Source organism: Cavia porcellus, unplaced genomic scaffold (genome assembly GCF_034190915.1).
Source record: "Cavia porcellus strain 051 isolate PalLab524CR breed Dunkin Hartley unplaced genomic scaffold, mCavPor4.1 scaffold_20, whole genome shotgun sequence".
In the NCBI taxonomy this organism is placed as follows: Eukaryota; Metazoa; Chordata; class Mammalia; order Rodentia; family Caviidae; genus Cavia; species Cavia porcellus.
In genome coordinates this window covers 5,677,698-5,693,474 of record NW_026947503.1, presented here as the reverse complement: position 1 = coordinate 5,693,474, position 15,777 = coordinate 5,677,698, and the positions used below count along the sequence as shown (strand labels likewise).

Below are 15,777 nucleotides of genomic sequence, written 5' to 3'. Positions count from 1 at the left end.
TGCGGAGGCTGAGGGTGTGTAGGCAAGGCAGCCACATGCACAGAAGGAGCGATGAGATGTCAGAAGCCCACGAATGGGACCATTTCTCAACGGTGCACCTTACTGGCAACTGGTATGGTTCACCTCACAAACCTGAGGCCAGTAGACAGAAAGAAGGATTGAAAAATGCGAGGCAATCAGCTGCCCAACTGACAAACAGGCACAGCTTACAAAGCAATGTGAGAACACTGGAGTTAAAAAAAATCAGTTAATATAAAAATATCATCTAAAAAAATCAGAAAATTGCAGGGCCTGATCACACGAGATAGCCAAGAACTTTCTCCGGGCGCTGGCTTCTCTTAACACCGAGTAAAGGTAAAGCGTCCAGTCTTGAAGGAGGACGGTGTCCGTGTGCAGCTCATTTTATCAATGCTTTTCCTTCAATGACTACATGGATATTGATGATAACGAAGCGTGTTGGAAACAGGTGCACGGTGTTCATTTCTGCAGCCCTGGACAGCTGCTGCTGTTATGTGATATCTCAAGTGAGGTGGCAGGTGGAGGTGTGTGCCCTTCCCTGGGGTGACAGCTACACCCTCTCTGTCCCTCCTCAGCCCCATCCCCTGTGGACCTGCCCTGATTACTGCAGCCACTTTATCGGAGTGCCTTGCACACCTGCAGCTTTGAAATGGCCGTGTGCCAGTGAAGGCTCCAGCCTGCAATCAGCGGTGAATCTCAGGGTGGGGGAGGGGGTGCCAAGGGCACTGCAATAATTCTGTGCCCTTGCTACCATCTGACCTACCTAAAATGCCACTGCTATGTGGCAGCTCTAGCGTGCAACCCCTAGGCACTTGTGTGCATTTTAAATTGGAAACAAACAAACCAACCAACAAACTGAGATGCTGGTTAAAGGAAATAGTTTCTAGAATCTGAGTTTTGGGAAGAGAGGTCTTTTTTGAGGCCAGTCAGCCTACAATTGCATCGACAGTGCCTCTAGTCCACAAAGGGAAGGACCAGGAGAAAGGTTGGAGGGCTCTTCACTCTCGGGCTCAACGTACCACCAGTCACCAGCTCTGTGAGGGAGCAGACATCCCAAAATGCCAATCAGAATGGAGGCCACCTAAACAACTGAAGTAAATTCCAAAAATTCCAAAGTGACTCTAACCAAACATGAAGAAAACTTAGTCCCAGCTAGTGGTAGGGATTTATGGTCATAAAAGGAGCCTTTTCCAGGGTCACAAATAAAGACCCCAATGAAAATAGTCCTTCGGTCCATGATGTTCTTAAACCTTATTGCTGGAATCTGCCAGAAGGCCCAGTGCTCCCAGCCACATGGATATGGGTCAAGGTTACGCTTAGCGGATGCTTTGTGGATCACCTTCGGTCATCTGAAGCTCAGACAGGGACTTTCTCTTTATTTTAGGAATATTTGAGCCAGAAATAGCTTGGGTCCTAGTGTAACCAAGCCCAGATATTAGCCTCAAAATACATGCAGAGTCTAATTGCTATGTCTGATTTTCCATTTAGATCCAATTGTCAAAATGTCATGTTTACCCATGATAAAGAAACAAGAAATGTCATTAGTAGTTTTTCGAACAATTTGCCCCTGTGATTTTAGGAATGAATAGCACAGACCTCTCTGAGCTTCAGAGACAAGCACCTTGTTTACTCTCTTTGCATCTCACTTGCCTTTGTCTTTCTATCAAGTATTCTCATCCAGTGAATTAACTCACCAGTCACAATTTTGGGGCTTTTTGTATTGAAAAGCTCATTATTTCAGAGAAAGTATATTGTGAAAAAAAATTTAAAAGCCCGGTTATTGCAATTAGCTAGCTGGGATTGGGAAAGGACTATTTTGTGTTACTTCCGTATAGTTTGTGTTATTTTTATGTGACACTTGTAGAAAGATAATTTCTCTTTTCTTCCTTGAGTACAATCTGGAGATGCTGCTTGAAGAATCCTGCTGTAGATTAATTTTCAGAATGAGTTGTGAGGAGAGCTGGTAATGTGTCAAATATTCAGGTTGGACTTTTAGATAAGAGTTGCAAGTGACCACCATGACTATGGATTGGCGGTTCCCTGTCAAAATCCCCCTAGGGTGTCAAGTTCCACAGTGGGGCGGGAGGGGGCTTAACTGGAGTGTGGGTGTGCTACCATGTGTGTGGCTGGTCAGATGGTGTGGGTAGCTTCCTTTCCTCATCTTTCACAGTGGCATTAGCAGGGTACTCTGCAGGAGACAGGTTGCAGCATGCTAGGAGCTGTACCTGCTCTTAATTATCCAAGTAGCCTCTCAAATCCATTTGTAGAAACAACTACAACAATGGGTCTAATGAGTCTTTCAACGGCCTGGAGAATTCATCATGGGGCAGGATGAGATTTTCTGCTCTTCTTGTGTTTAATAGTTCTGAATCATTGTGGAAACCCAGACTTCTAATTTTTAAAAATGTGTAAAGCAAGGCTCGGGGTATATCTGTGTGATAGAGCACTTTGCCTGCCTGTCTGTCGAGGCCCTTGGTTCTTTCCCCAGTACTGATTAAAGTTGGGAGGGTGCAGGAAAATGTGTCCCACACGGGACAGAACAGTGCCTTTCAAATGAACGATGTGGTTAATGAGTCTGAGGTTGTATGTTTCCACCAAGCTCTTGGGCGATGCTGATGCTGCTAGTTTGAGGCCAGCCGCTGAGCAGCATACTTAAAGAAAAGGTCTTTTCATCCCCTTCAGGCACAACTCCAGTGAGGCTACTGATCAGGACCCAGAGAGGGCTTTCTTTACACACTCAAAACCGAAACTCCTGAGCCTCTCCTTTAACATAGATACTATTTATACTATTCATTTAGAGAGGAAATCTTTGCATAGATAATGCCGTTGTAAATTCCATTGCATGGCCAGACAATTCCTTCAATGGCTCTTTTTTTTGAAGATACTACCTTCTTTTTAAAAGATCTTTTTAAAACAGATAATATATAAAACGAAGTTTAATGTCAGACTTGAGCATTTTGTGACCCATCCAGTGATGCAAAGCTTCTGAAAGGGGCCAACCCTTCTAGAAAGGAGAAGCCCACCTCTGCAGAGACTGTCTTGCAGGAGTTTTGAGTTCTGCTATTTACCAGCTCTTAACATTTCCTCTTCTTCTTACACAAGCTTTAAAATGGAGAAAAGGAGTGCATTTCACGTGTACACTGAAAAAGAATAGAGGTTTTTCTCTTTAGATGAGCAGGTTCTGTATTTCCAAGGTGTTCTAAAGGATAGCACAGACTTCTATGTTAGCATTCTCAAATAGTGCATTTATATTCAAATGAAAAGGGGAAACTCAAATACTTTCTTTGGGTGAGTTCATTCTTCTATCAGCTACCAAAATTCTTGCAAACACTCTCCAAGTCTTCCTGAACTACTCAGTACCATGTGCGTGATGTGTTGGTGGACTGCACTAGAGCTACAGAGGCTGTGATAGGGAGGCCAATGAGGTCAGTGATTCGAGGTGGACACAGCACCAGAATCACCTTTTCTTGCCCTCCACTTTCTTGCTACTAAATCTGAAAAGTAAGCAGAAATGGTATACGAGAGTCTTTCATGTCCCTTAAACACAAGCCTAGGTGATGAGTGCTGCTCATCAATGAATCAGGTGTTGGTCTAGTCAGGTGAAAGCTTATGAAGTATGTGTAACCATCATCCAATTCTGTGTATATATGTATTAAAATATATCTCTTCTTTAGAGGTCAACATTCCATGAGTGTTGGACCAATATCCTTTTATAGGGGAGCTATTAGATAAAGGAAGATACATTGGTTATGGAGTCACTGAGTATCTACTAAATCTGGAGAACTGTTTCCTACAACGTGCAACAATTTCTCCAACTCTCACGACCTTAATATTTTTGAAGATTAAAACCCAGTTGTTTTTATAGCTCTCTCAGTTTCTGCTTGGTGTTTCCACATGAGGATGTCCAGGCTGCTCACCTTTGGCTGGAACATCAGAGAAGCTCGGTGCTGTGTGTTATCATCGACATCGTCTCAGGGGCCGCAGGATGAAGTTTTCCTGTTGTTGCTGAGGTCACCTTTACTAGGTCCTCTAGTGAAAAGTCAGTCCACATCATGTAATTACCCAGTACTGTGCGGGGAGAGATTTTGAGAGAATACAAAAGCCTGTTTTCAGCCACTGTGCATCCTACTGTGAGCCCCTGTCAATGGTTCTTACCTGGATTAATTATTGCAGTGGATACCAAGTGATGATTTTCAAAGTGCATCATCAGTATTAGTTTTTGTTTTGGGGAAGAGATTTACCTCTTCCCTAGTTTCTTCACTCATTATTTAGTCTGTAGGGACACTTAGATCATTATTTTGTGCAATGACATTATCTGCTTACCACTGTTTATTTTGACTCTCAAATTCTTCCAAGTCTGCCCAGTAATAACACCTTCAAGCTTACTTATATATCCTTTTGACGTGTCCTTTGACATTCTTTGGGCAGTGTTTTCTTCTGGCACAAAAATAGATTCTAAGTTCATCTTGTACTTTCCTTATCCCAGTTTGATATCAGCCATTCCTTTAAGGACACTTTGTTCTGTTCGTGGGAGTCACGTTTAGGAAACAGGAGCTGGCTGGTAGGTGTAATCATTGCTGGCATGGCAGGCCCTTCAAGCTAGGAAAGTAGACATGTTAAAGTCTAAACCACATAAGCATGCTACACATACTATCTTAGCGGCTTTCTTTATCACTGGGACGCTGTAACTGACACCCACAACTTGAAGGAGGAAAGGTTTATTTTGGCTCAGGTTTAACAGTCTATGGCCACTTAGCTCCAAGGCAGAACAGCATGGCCCTCAGACATAGCAGACTGCATTTGCTCATGCCACAGCAGGCAGGAAGCAAAGAGTGTGAAAACAGGTACTAGAGAGGGAATAAACTCATCCAGACCATGACCAAGTGACCCACCTCTTCTGTCCAGACACCGTCGGCTAACTATAAGTCAGCTATGAGGCCCGTAATCCAATCACCTTCTAAAGTCCCGCCTAGGAGGCTTGGGAGGGGGACTTGCAGATATAAGCCATAACCCATGGCAGTATTTATACCTGTTGCTGTGTCTCCCTATCCATCCATCCACCTGCCATTCACCGATACACCCCCTTGCCCCAGTATCTCTAACTTGATTCTAACGCCACAGGTCCACTGTACCTTTCTCCCTTTCTGTATCTGTATCTTCCTCCTCCACAGTCAGAACACTGACCCATACCATGTTGACCCGCGCAACTTCAGACTGACATATGAACTCAGTTTTGCTGCACGCAGCATCTCCTTACCCCACGTATTGCTTCCACAGTCACTGATGTTCTCCAAGGTGGTGTCAGCTGCTTCCTGTGCCTTTTGAATGTACCTAATTGACTTTGTCTGAAAGCAAAGGAAGAGAAGAGAAGGGAGAGAGACAGAGAAATATGAGAAGGGGAAGGAAAAAAGAAAGGCAAGGAGTCAGCTGTCTTCAGAGATTCTAAGCTTAGTATCCCCTATTTTCCAAAGTAAGTGAAAATAGCCTGCTTTTTATTTACTGGTATTTATATCAGCCATGGAACAAATCACCTGTCTTCTGACAGGTGCTGAAATATTTAAATTCTAAAAGAAGGTTCTGAGGAGCACGTTAGCCAGTGCTAAGCGCGGTTGGTTTATTTGTGTGTCTGTGCCGGCAGGTGTTTGGACGCTATAGTGTAACTCTTCACAGAACATGCTTTGAAAATTCAGTTTAAATGTACAACTTGAAGCCCGATTTTTCTGAGTAAAGATTTCTACATCATGGCTTTTGTAGATGTGGTACAGTAAAGTCAAGGAGAAACTCTTTAATGGTTAAAGTGGACTGTGTGTACTTTTACCCCTGCATAGTGTTTTAGGAATAAACTGGGTAGAATTCTGTTCCTCCTGCTGCTGTGATTGTTTTGTGTACATGATCAGAGTGGGATTAGTATTTCTTTTTGCTTATAGGAGGGAGACTACAAAGAAGAACCCTGGGGGGTGGCTGGATTGTGGAGTAATTTGCTACATTATGGGAAACACAGAAGACTGAAAGCTCTGGGCAGGCCAGGGACAGGCAGGTTCCCGTGCAGCATCCGTAGTGCTTATAAGGCGTGCTGAGGCTGGTGGGTAAGACAGAACCTTCCCTAGTGGGCATGCTAGAGCTCTGATGCCTGTGCCCAAGGTTTACCACTGCCTTGTCTCTCCCCTTAACACTTGGGCTCAGTAGGGCATGCAGTAGTCTTCCAACTGTACGGTGTACTGATGCTTGGATTTGGGGGTTAGGCTAGCTCACCCCAGTAAAGTGCCTGTAGAAAAGTACCTCCAGTTCACCTTGGGTCAACATACATGGATGCAGGGCCAAGAGAATGTATTGCTCACTCTTTATGACACTTTCCAGATCACTAAAGTAGAATGGTTGAACAATACCATTTTCAGGGCCTGTCTAGTTTTAAAACGTTGGTGTGGATCAGTGCTAGCTGGAATCCTGTGGGCTTCATCGAGGACAGGGATTTTTAAAGAGGGAAAAGGCAAGCTTCTAAGATGGACAGGGAGGTGAAGAGTCATGTCAGTGGGGACCATGTGTGTGCATGGGACTCCAACAGCCACATTCCTCCAGTCTGCTCCTGTCCCTTGCAAGCACACCGAGCCTTGTCAGATGCAGGCTACATTCATTTTCCTAGAAATGTGGTACTGCTTGGAAGACTCCGTGCCAATAACCACTGGTTTTCAGCAATTCCTGCATCCTCACAGCTGTCCTGACTGCTGTCACCAAGAAAGAGGACAGCAATGGGAGCCCAGCTGCACGGAGCAATGCTTGGATGGCCGAGCTCTAACCTCCAGGCTGTGGGTCTCGGCTTCTTTTGCTTGTGTCCCATGGAAGTTAACCTTTCCCTCGTCCTTTTGTGCTCAATGTTTCTCCAGATTCTCCACACCAAACACACAGCTATTTATCTGGCCCAGAAACAATAGATTGACCATGTGGCTGAGGTGGGGACAAGGTGTTTCTTCTGTCTTTTTAAGAATTTTTTTTAAGATTTTTTTTTTATTTTAAAGAGATTAACACCAAAGGGGACATAACAAAGCAGATCAGATCAGAACAACGCAAGCAACACAGCGTTTTACCACAAGACAACCCATAATTAACAGTAGCTACCATAATGTCTCTTCCTTTGAAATAGTTGAGCATAACTTTATATACAATAACATCAATAATAACAAAACATTATAAAACCATTCAAGAGAATGAAAGCATTACAGGACTTTCAGAACCAAATAACAGAGAATGAACAATGGCTGCTATATTATCTCATTTTCCATAGAAAATTTGTTTATACTATCACACATAATAATATCCAATAAGATATAACATGATAGTACCAAAGGAAATAGAAGAGCAAAAGCATGGTAGGACTTCAGAGTAAGATGATATTAAATCAGCACTGGCTATTCTAATGTCTTGTTTTCTTCAAAATAGCTGTTCATACTATCACAGATAATAAAATCAAACAGACCAGGGTAAAACCATTCCAACTAATGAATGCAAACATTTTAAGGCTTCAAAACAATGTAATGGGGAATAATGATTATCATAAACTGTTATGCACTCTTACCATTTCTTACACTAGGGAGACTATATGGTAATTATACATGTGAGTTTGATTTATTCCACTTATGAGTATGGTCTCAAGTTGCGTCCATTTATTTATAAATATCTCAATGTGATCCTTCTTTATAGCCGAGTAGTACTCCATTGTATAAAAATATCACAACTTTTTTATCCATTCCTCAGTTGATGGACACTTAGGTTGTTTCCAAGATCTGGCAATTACAAATTGTGCTGCTATAAATATGGGTGCACATATATCACTGTGGTATGATGCTTTCAGTTCTTCTGGGAATATGCCTAGAAGTGGAATAGCTGGAACAAATGGGACTTCCAATTCCAGATTTTTGAGAAATCTGCAGACTGACCTCCACAATGGTCTACATTCCCATCAACAGTGCAGGAGAGTTCCTTTTTCCCCACAGCCTCTCCAGCATTTGTCATTGGTGGTTTTCTTGAGCCTATCCATTCTTTCAGGAGTGAGATGGAATCTCATTGCTGCTTTAATTTGCATTTCTCTAATGACCAATGGTGATGAACATTTTTTCATATATTTATTTGCCATTTGTATTTCTTCATTTGAGAACTACGTATTCATTTCAGATGCCCATTTTGGGTTGGGACTTCGAATTTTGGGGTCTGATTTTTTTAAAAATTCTTTATCTGTTTTAAACAAAAGTCCTTTGTCTGAGGGACAGTTCACTAAGATTTTTTTTCCCAGTTTATGGGTTTTCTTTTCACTATGCTGGAGATTTCTTTTGACATGCAGAAACTTTTTAATAAGATGTGATCCCAGCTATTGATTCTGGGAAGTATTTTCCGTGGGATTTGAGTCCTATTCATGAATTCTCTACCTACCCCTATGTCTTCAAGGCTTTTACCCAATTTGTCTTCCAATAGACTTAGTGTTTCTGTTTTAATATTCATATCTTTGATCTACTTAGATTTTAGTTTAGTATATGGTGATAAGCATGGGTCTCGTTTTAGTTTTTGGCATCTGGAGAGCCAGTTTTCTTCTGTCTTTTGTATGTGATTGTAGAACTGAAGATGAAGTAGTTATTTGTTGTTTAAGGACATTATTTCATTGCCTGTAGACTCATAAGTTGTCTGCATGCAAAGAAGAGTCATGTTTTAGGGAGGTCAAGACCTGCTGGTCTTGGAAGACATACAACGATTATGTGTCTAATTTCTTTTCATGAGGAGGTTCATAGAGGGTAAGATCTAGGATGCACTGAAAAATGTACAAAGTTTCTTGAGTTGAAGCCTCCATGGACTTCTGTGACACAGATAGGGATGTAATTCTAGAATTCTTTCTACTGTGTTTTTCTTCTTGTTTCTAGATCTCTGGAAAGAAAGTCATTGTGTTCAAGAGCTTTAGGTCCCAGAACTAGAGGGATAGCTGGGTGGTTGATTGAAATCCAATATCTGTTAGGCCAAATCTTCTTCCTAGGGATATTTACAATAACAGGGGCCACTGTTGGAAAGGAATCTGTGTGTATTCTGTAGGAAACAAGCTCCGCCCTCATCAGAATTCGCAACATGTTCCCAAACCCAGCAAATCCTTAAAGGCAGACTGACTGCTTTTGAAGGTCTGTCTCAGTAACTCACCTTTATCAAACTACTGTTTTTAGTAGATCTCTCAATTCTTTGATCTGAAGATGAACATACATTTTAACTTAACATTGCCCCCAAATCCCTTTCCCAGATCAATCATTTAAGAAAATCAAATTTACTGAAATAGAGCTTGCAAATGAAGCAAATAAGAAATAGATAATTTAGTGCATAGTTGAGTTGCATATTAACTAGCAGAAAAATGTGGAATCAAATTGTGACTATTCTTGTTTAAATTAAGATCAAGCTCTCTCAGAGGGAAGGCCCAAGGACCTTGGTGTTCCTCGTGGCCTGTTGAATCTGTAGCTTTCGTGCCAAAAGCGGTTGCTCTCCTTCTGTCATGCTTGAATTCACTGATCCTTTGTTGTCAGTAACTTTATTTGGTAGCCTATTATTTTAAGTATTCATTACTATTAGAATTAGCTAACAGTTAATGACAACAGAATTCCTACAGAAGTGTGCGGTAGAGTCACATGATTGCCAACTTAGTACATCAACAATGGGTGTGATAAAGCAAAATGGCTGGGGAGGTTGAAGATAATAAAAAGGGCTACTGCTTTCATGTGTAATCTGATTACCAAATAAGGTGAATATTTAAATTTAAAAATTACTACAGTAAAATACGTATTGCCATTATTTCCCTCAAAATAGTCCCCCTCGCTTTGACTAAACTTATTCAAATGCATCGTTCTTTCTACTTTAGGAAGAGTTCTGGAGTCTTCTTTCTTGATTGGCTTCAGTTGCACTGCTATACCTGCCTCTGTGTCCTGGATCAGTTCAAAATTAATTTCCATGGTCGTTTTGACTTGAGCAAGAGCCAGAAGCCCCAAGGTGCTGGATCCGGTGAAGGAGGAGGGTGAGGACACCCCATCGCGTTTGAGCAAGCCTGCCTTTCCATGGATGACTCTTGGCAACAGCGCCCATGGTACGTTAGTTACTCCTAATAAAAAAGTTCGTGAAAGAGCATTTCCTGAACTGGTTCAGAAAGTGGCAAGAATGATAAGATAAAGGAGTCTGAAGAAACAGGGCACATCTGGAGAAGTATTATTGGCAAGTGCCCTTTATTTTTTACAAGTTAGACATACACCGTATTTTCTGATCAGCCCTTGTTTACCCAAAGATCTAACACCCATTCTTGGGCTGGGACTGTGGCTCTGCTCGGTGGGATAGAGCACTTGCCTAGTCCAGGGTATATGAGGCTCTGGGTTCCATCCCCATCAAAGCAAAAACAAACAAACAAATCCATCATTCCCGGCTTCTATTCAGAACCATGAGTCACCTGAGAGATTTTTCTCTAAAGGAGAAATTAAAATCTAAAGAGATAAACTTTGAAGATAAATGTCATTTTCTTTCTACTTGGTGTGCTGGGTCATTGTTTTAGGTAAACTCAGTTCATTAATTTATTCATCTAACCAGCCTGTAAACTAACACACAGGATACCACGAAAAGAGTAATTTACCAAAGACACAGAAAATTGCCAATGAGTAAAGTCAGGTGAAAGAAGATATGCAAAAACATTACTGCAATGACATATTTTATGGATTGTGCTAAAAGAGAAAACCTGTGTTTTGGGGAAGAAGAAGCACCTGTCACACTGCTAGGGATTTTGTGTGCAAGTGACATAGACCAGGTGACATTGGAACTGGATTCTGGTGCATGAGTGGGATTCTAGGGAGTTGGTAATGTGTTGGGAGAACAGTCACATTTAGTAGAAATCATGGCATAAATTAAGCAGAAAGGAATAAAATTGTGCATCATACTTCACAATAGAATGCAGGAGACTTGAGTTAGGATACAAAGCTCCAGGTACAGAATGAAGGCTAAAGCATTTGCCATGTTTTTAACAGCTTGGGTTTCTTTTCATCTCAGATTTTATATTAAACATCAACTTTCAAATTTAAGAATCTCAGTAAGGCTCATATAGTATATAATCAAAGAAAATAGTATCTAGCCATAAAGTAGCCAAACTTCTGAAATGTAAGGAGAAAATATTTAAAGGAGCCAATGAAGAATGAGTTATTATACATGAGGAAACTATAATCCAAAAGTCAGCGTATGTTCACCAAAAGCAAAGAGGCCAGAAGGGGATGAAAAGTTTCTTTAAAGGGCAAGAAGAAAGAACTCCTAACCAGAATTCTACAGCCAGCAAAACTATCCCCGAAATGATGACGAAATAAGAACATCTCAGACAAATGAAAACAGAATTTGTATTAATATATCTGCATTACAGGGAAGGTCATTCTTGTGGCTCAAGGAAATTACAAGAGATGAAAATACATTTTGGGGAATACCAGAGATAGTAAGTGATCATTATTTCTTTTTTTTTTTTTTTTTTTGTCTTTTTCCTTTTTATCGGTACCAGGGATCGAACTCACGACTGCCTGCTTACAAGGCAGGTGCTTATGCCGCTGAGCTAGATCTCCAGCCCCTAGTGATCATTATTTCTTAACTTATGTAATTACATATTTTAAAAATTCCACCGTAGTATTATAGGGCTTACGTGTGGATGGAGTCTGTGTCAACAGCAAAGAATGGGGTGGGACAGCAAATGCAGCTATAATGCTGTGAGCTTGCAGCATTTGACTGGCGGTGGCTCAATCATACCTTTAATTAGTGATAAATTATAGCTGCATAAGTGATCCCCAGAGAAACCCTTAAAATAGCCCAAGAGATATGGTTAAAGCTCATAGAGAGACTCGATTAACTTGATAAGAGTCAAGAAACAAAGAATAAAATAAAACACCAATTAGGCAAAATTGTAGATCTGTACTCACCCAAATCCAGCGTGTGGTGATGTCTCACTGGTGTTGTCATCTATGAATTATTTCACTCCCCACTCTTTGTCCTCACTCACAAATTCCGTGTACTAAATTTACTGTGTTTTAAATAGCAGAGTGCTGTTCAGTTTTCTATTTTGATCTTGACCTATATGCAGCCAACGCTAAGGGAGTGATTCTGATTGTAAAATGGAATATCACATAGCTAGTAAAACTAACGTAGGGAAATAGAAAACGGCCTGCGGAGCGTCAGGGGAACGATATAACTCACAAAACGTCATGCTTATTTGAAAGTAACTTCTAGTATTCAGTGATACCTTCGTCCACACATTTGGTTATTCCTGCAGTTCTTGTCACAAACTGAGTTGGGTGAGAACCAAATCAGATTCAATGGTGAGGGTCATGTTGGCCTGTGAGGACAGAATTCCATTCATGAACTGAGGTACCACTGGCTTAACATTAGTTAATTCTTGACATGAGGGGTTCAAGGAATTTGTGTTCTCATCTCTGGAATTCCTTTGGATTGAATTTTCTTTGGTTGCAAAATGAGCTGTTTTGTTAGTTAGAAAAATGAAATAAAAACAATTGGTGAGGACTGTGATCTAAAGCAATGGCAGGGGAAATGACAGAGAAGTGGCGAGGTCTTAACACATTTCTAAAAGTAGAATTTGGTGGACTTGCGATCAGTGGGCACAAAGAAAGAACAACGTGGAATTAAGAGCAATTGCTTCAGAAGCAGGACGGGTTCTCCTTGGAGATGAGCAGGAACAGGAGCTGAAAAGCACCGAGAAATGCTGCTTCACGGTAGCTCCGAGCTCAGGGCAGACGTTCAAGAGGCAGCTGGACACAGGGGTCTGGCATTCGGAGAGTGGCTAGGAGAGAAACACGCATTTCAAAGTTCCTGGTTTCTAGAAATAGTTTTTTAAAAAAATTTTATTTAAAAGGAAAAAGAGAAAAAACAAAGCAAAACAAAGCGGTGTAACGATACAAGTAATACAGAACTACAAAAAAAAAAAAAAAAAACCAAAAAAACAAAAAAAACAGTAAGAAATCACCTGTTAATAGATTACATATTGTCATCTTAGAAATAGTTGCTCAAGTCACAGTATCAAAGCATACAAAGTGGACATTCAAACAGTGAGACTGCAAACAGTTGTGTTCAATGATCCAACCAAAAACATTAATATGGTCAGCTCTTTAACACCCCTAAACACACTTGCAGTTGTATCCTTTAGAGCACTTTTTTATAACACAATTTATACATTTTGGGTTTTATTACTCCTTAGTTCTTATTACTTTTTTTTTCGAAGAGAATAAAGTCAAATATGGCAAAACAAAGCTGTCAGTCAAAACCAAGGATAGACATAGCACATGATGTAAAAACAGAGTACAAGGTTATCAACAATGGTTATCAACGTTGTCCCTTGTTTCCTTAAAAAGAATTGTCTATCTCATTAGGTATTATAAAGTTGAACCAAACAGTAGAGAACAAGACCAATAAAACCTAAACCTTGTAAACATTACAGGACTTCCAAAGAAGATAATAGTCTAACCAGAATGGGCATCATAGTGAATCTTATTGCCTTCAAAGTAGTTGCCTATATCCTCAAACTTGATACTATCATACAGAATGGAACAGAGTCTAATCAGTCAAAACAAGATAGTGGGAGTATTACAGGACTTCAAATCAAGTTAATAGGAAATCAAAAAAGTTACTATAATATATCCTGCTAATTTTTTATTTTTCCCCTTAATTAAAAAAATCATAAAAAAATAACAATAATTTTTTAATGAATAAGGGAGAGATTGAGATAAAAGAGGACATAACAACATAACAATACAGGTCAAAGCATGACAGTTTCAGCAACCTAGTGCTTCACCACCAAATAGCCCGACTTAATAGTAGTTACCATAGTGTCTTTTTCCTTGAAATATTTGAATATAACTTCATATACTACAGCATCAAACATATCAAGTCAGTGTAAAACCATTCAAGTGGATGAAAGCATTGTAGGGTATTTAGAACCAGCTAACAGAAAACGAACAATGGTTTCTATATTATCTCTTTGCCTATAATATTTTTGTTTATACTATCACATATAATAAAATCCAGCAAGATAGTTAATAAAACCAATGCAGTGAATGTACCAACTCAGGGTTAGAACGAAACTTTGGAAAACGAACTGAAACAGAAAGCTTTTATGTCACAGTAAAATACCAAGACTGGAGGAGGCCGGTCTGAGAGATGGGAGGATAGTACTCAGAGAGGCGAGAAGAGAAGCAGGAGGCAGCGAGTCCTGGAAGCTGACTCAAAACCGGTTCAAGAAGTAGAGGGTTTTCAACAGTATGAGATGCCACAGAGGGGTTTTCTACTTTGCACAACTTTGGATTTGGCAAATGGGAAATTGCTAATTATTTTGTAGAAAGCTATCTTAGCACCTGTGTGGGCAGAAATTGTGTGATGAGCAAATGGGTTTCTATTTATTGAATGCATTTTTTTTTTTTTCTCTACAAGTAAGGGAAGAGCATGGCTCTTACCTAACAAATTTGGAGTCACTTTTTTCTGGAGCATTCAGTATATTTACTGATGAAAAGAAATAAACTAAATCTTAAGAAGAGATTAAAGATGCATATGTGTGTCTGTATTAATATGTACACGTGTATGAGGAAAGAAAGCAGATGTCAGAGATGAACAGAGGGGAGAGCTGTCTGCCTACTCCAGCCCAGGGACAAGGTAGCTAAAGAGAGATTCAGAAGTATGCTGGAGAGAGGAAGCTTCCTCTCAGAGAAGTGCAAGTGTGGGGGGTGAGCACAGGAGGATTCTGGAAATTTCTTGGTAGCCATTTTCTTCCCGCTGGAAAGCAGGGCATTCCTTCCTGTGCTGATGATGACAGATTCTGATAGGAAGGATTTAAGGAATAGTTTTTAGCCAGGTGTGGTGGCACAAGTCTGTAATCTCAGCCCTCTGGAGGCTGAGGCAGGAAGGCCACAAGTCTCAGCCCAGCCTGGGTAACCCAGCAACTTAACAAGACCGTGTCATAAAACAAGGCATAAAAATGGAGCTGGAGATGAGCTCAGTTCAAAGGCTCTGGGTTCAACCCATAGCATAAAAAGTGGTTTTGAGGAGTCATGTGGATTTGGAGCTTGTGAAAGGGAGGTGATACCAGCTAGCCAAATTTTGTGGCTTTTCTCATACCCTGAGGACCGTTAGTGTTTTCAGGTTAGCTCTTATTTAGTGTTATGAATCATCAAGGCCTTCACAGGAAAACTGACGTCCATGAGTGTTTATGTCCGTTGTTGTTGTTTTCCTTCTTGAGGAATGATTACTGAGGTAGCAGATGGGGGGTGGGTGTGGAGTGGGGGCGGTGGGTGGAGGGAGCACAGCCCTTGGGTGGAGGAAGAGCAGAGCCATTGCTTCTATGAACGCTGGAAAACCTTCCTTTGTCACTCACCTATCTACTTCTTCATTTAATCAACAAGTATTTGTTGGAAACTTCTATTTCAGACACCAGGGGTAACATTGGGTTATGAATGACAAAGTTCCTATTCTTTGGGAAAAGTATCACGGGATGAGGGGGAGACAAGACAAACACAGATAACCTCCAAGCACGGAACTATTCACCTTGCACATGCCACTGAGTGTGGGGGCAGCACACTGCCTCTTTTCCAGGGCTGGCACTAGAAACCCACCCAGGGACATGCATCCAGGACACAGGAGGATTTGAAGTGGCTCAGCTGTGTGAGGAGGAGCAAAGTCCCCTGAAGACCTCAGGAGAGTCTACTGTAGCATCACAGTGATTTTTTTAAA

At 40.9% G+C, this 15,777-nt stretch overlaps 1 long non-coding RNA gene across 1 annotated transcript; it reads right to left on the bottom strand.

The window, feature by feature from the left end:
- Positions 1-3,359: 3,359 nt before the first annotated feature.
- On the bottom strand, positions 3,360-12,073 carry LOC134471864 (uncharacterized). The gene is made up of 3 exons (XR_010041573.1): positions 11,967-12,073; positions 5,276-5,363; positions 3,360-4,617 (listed from the first exon to the last, which is right to left on the bottom strand). It is a non-coding gene; the product is annotated as an uncharacterized LOC134471864 (long non-coding RNA).
- Positions 12,074-15,777: the final 3,704 nt, after the last annotated feature.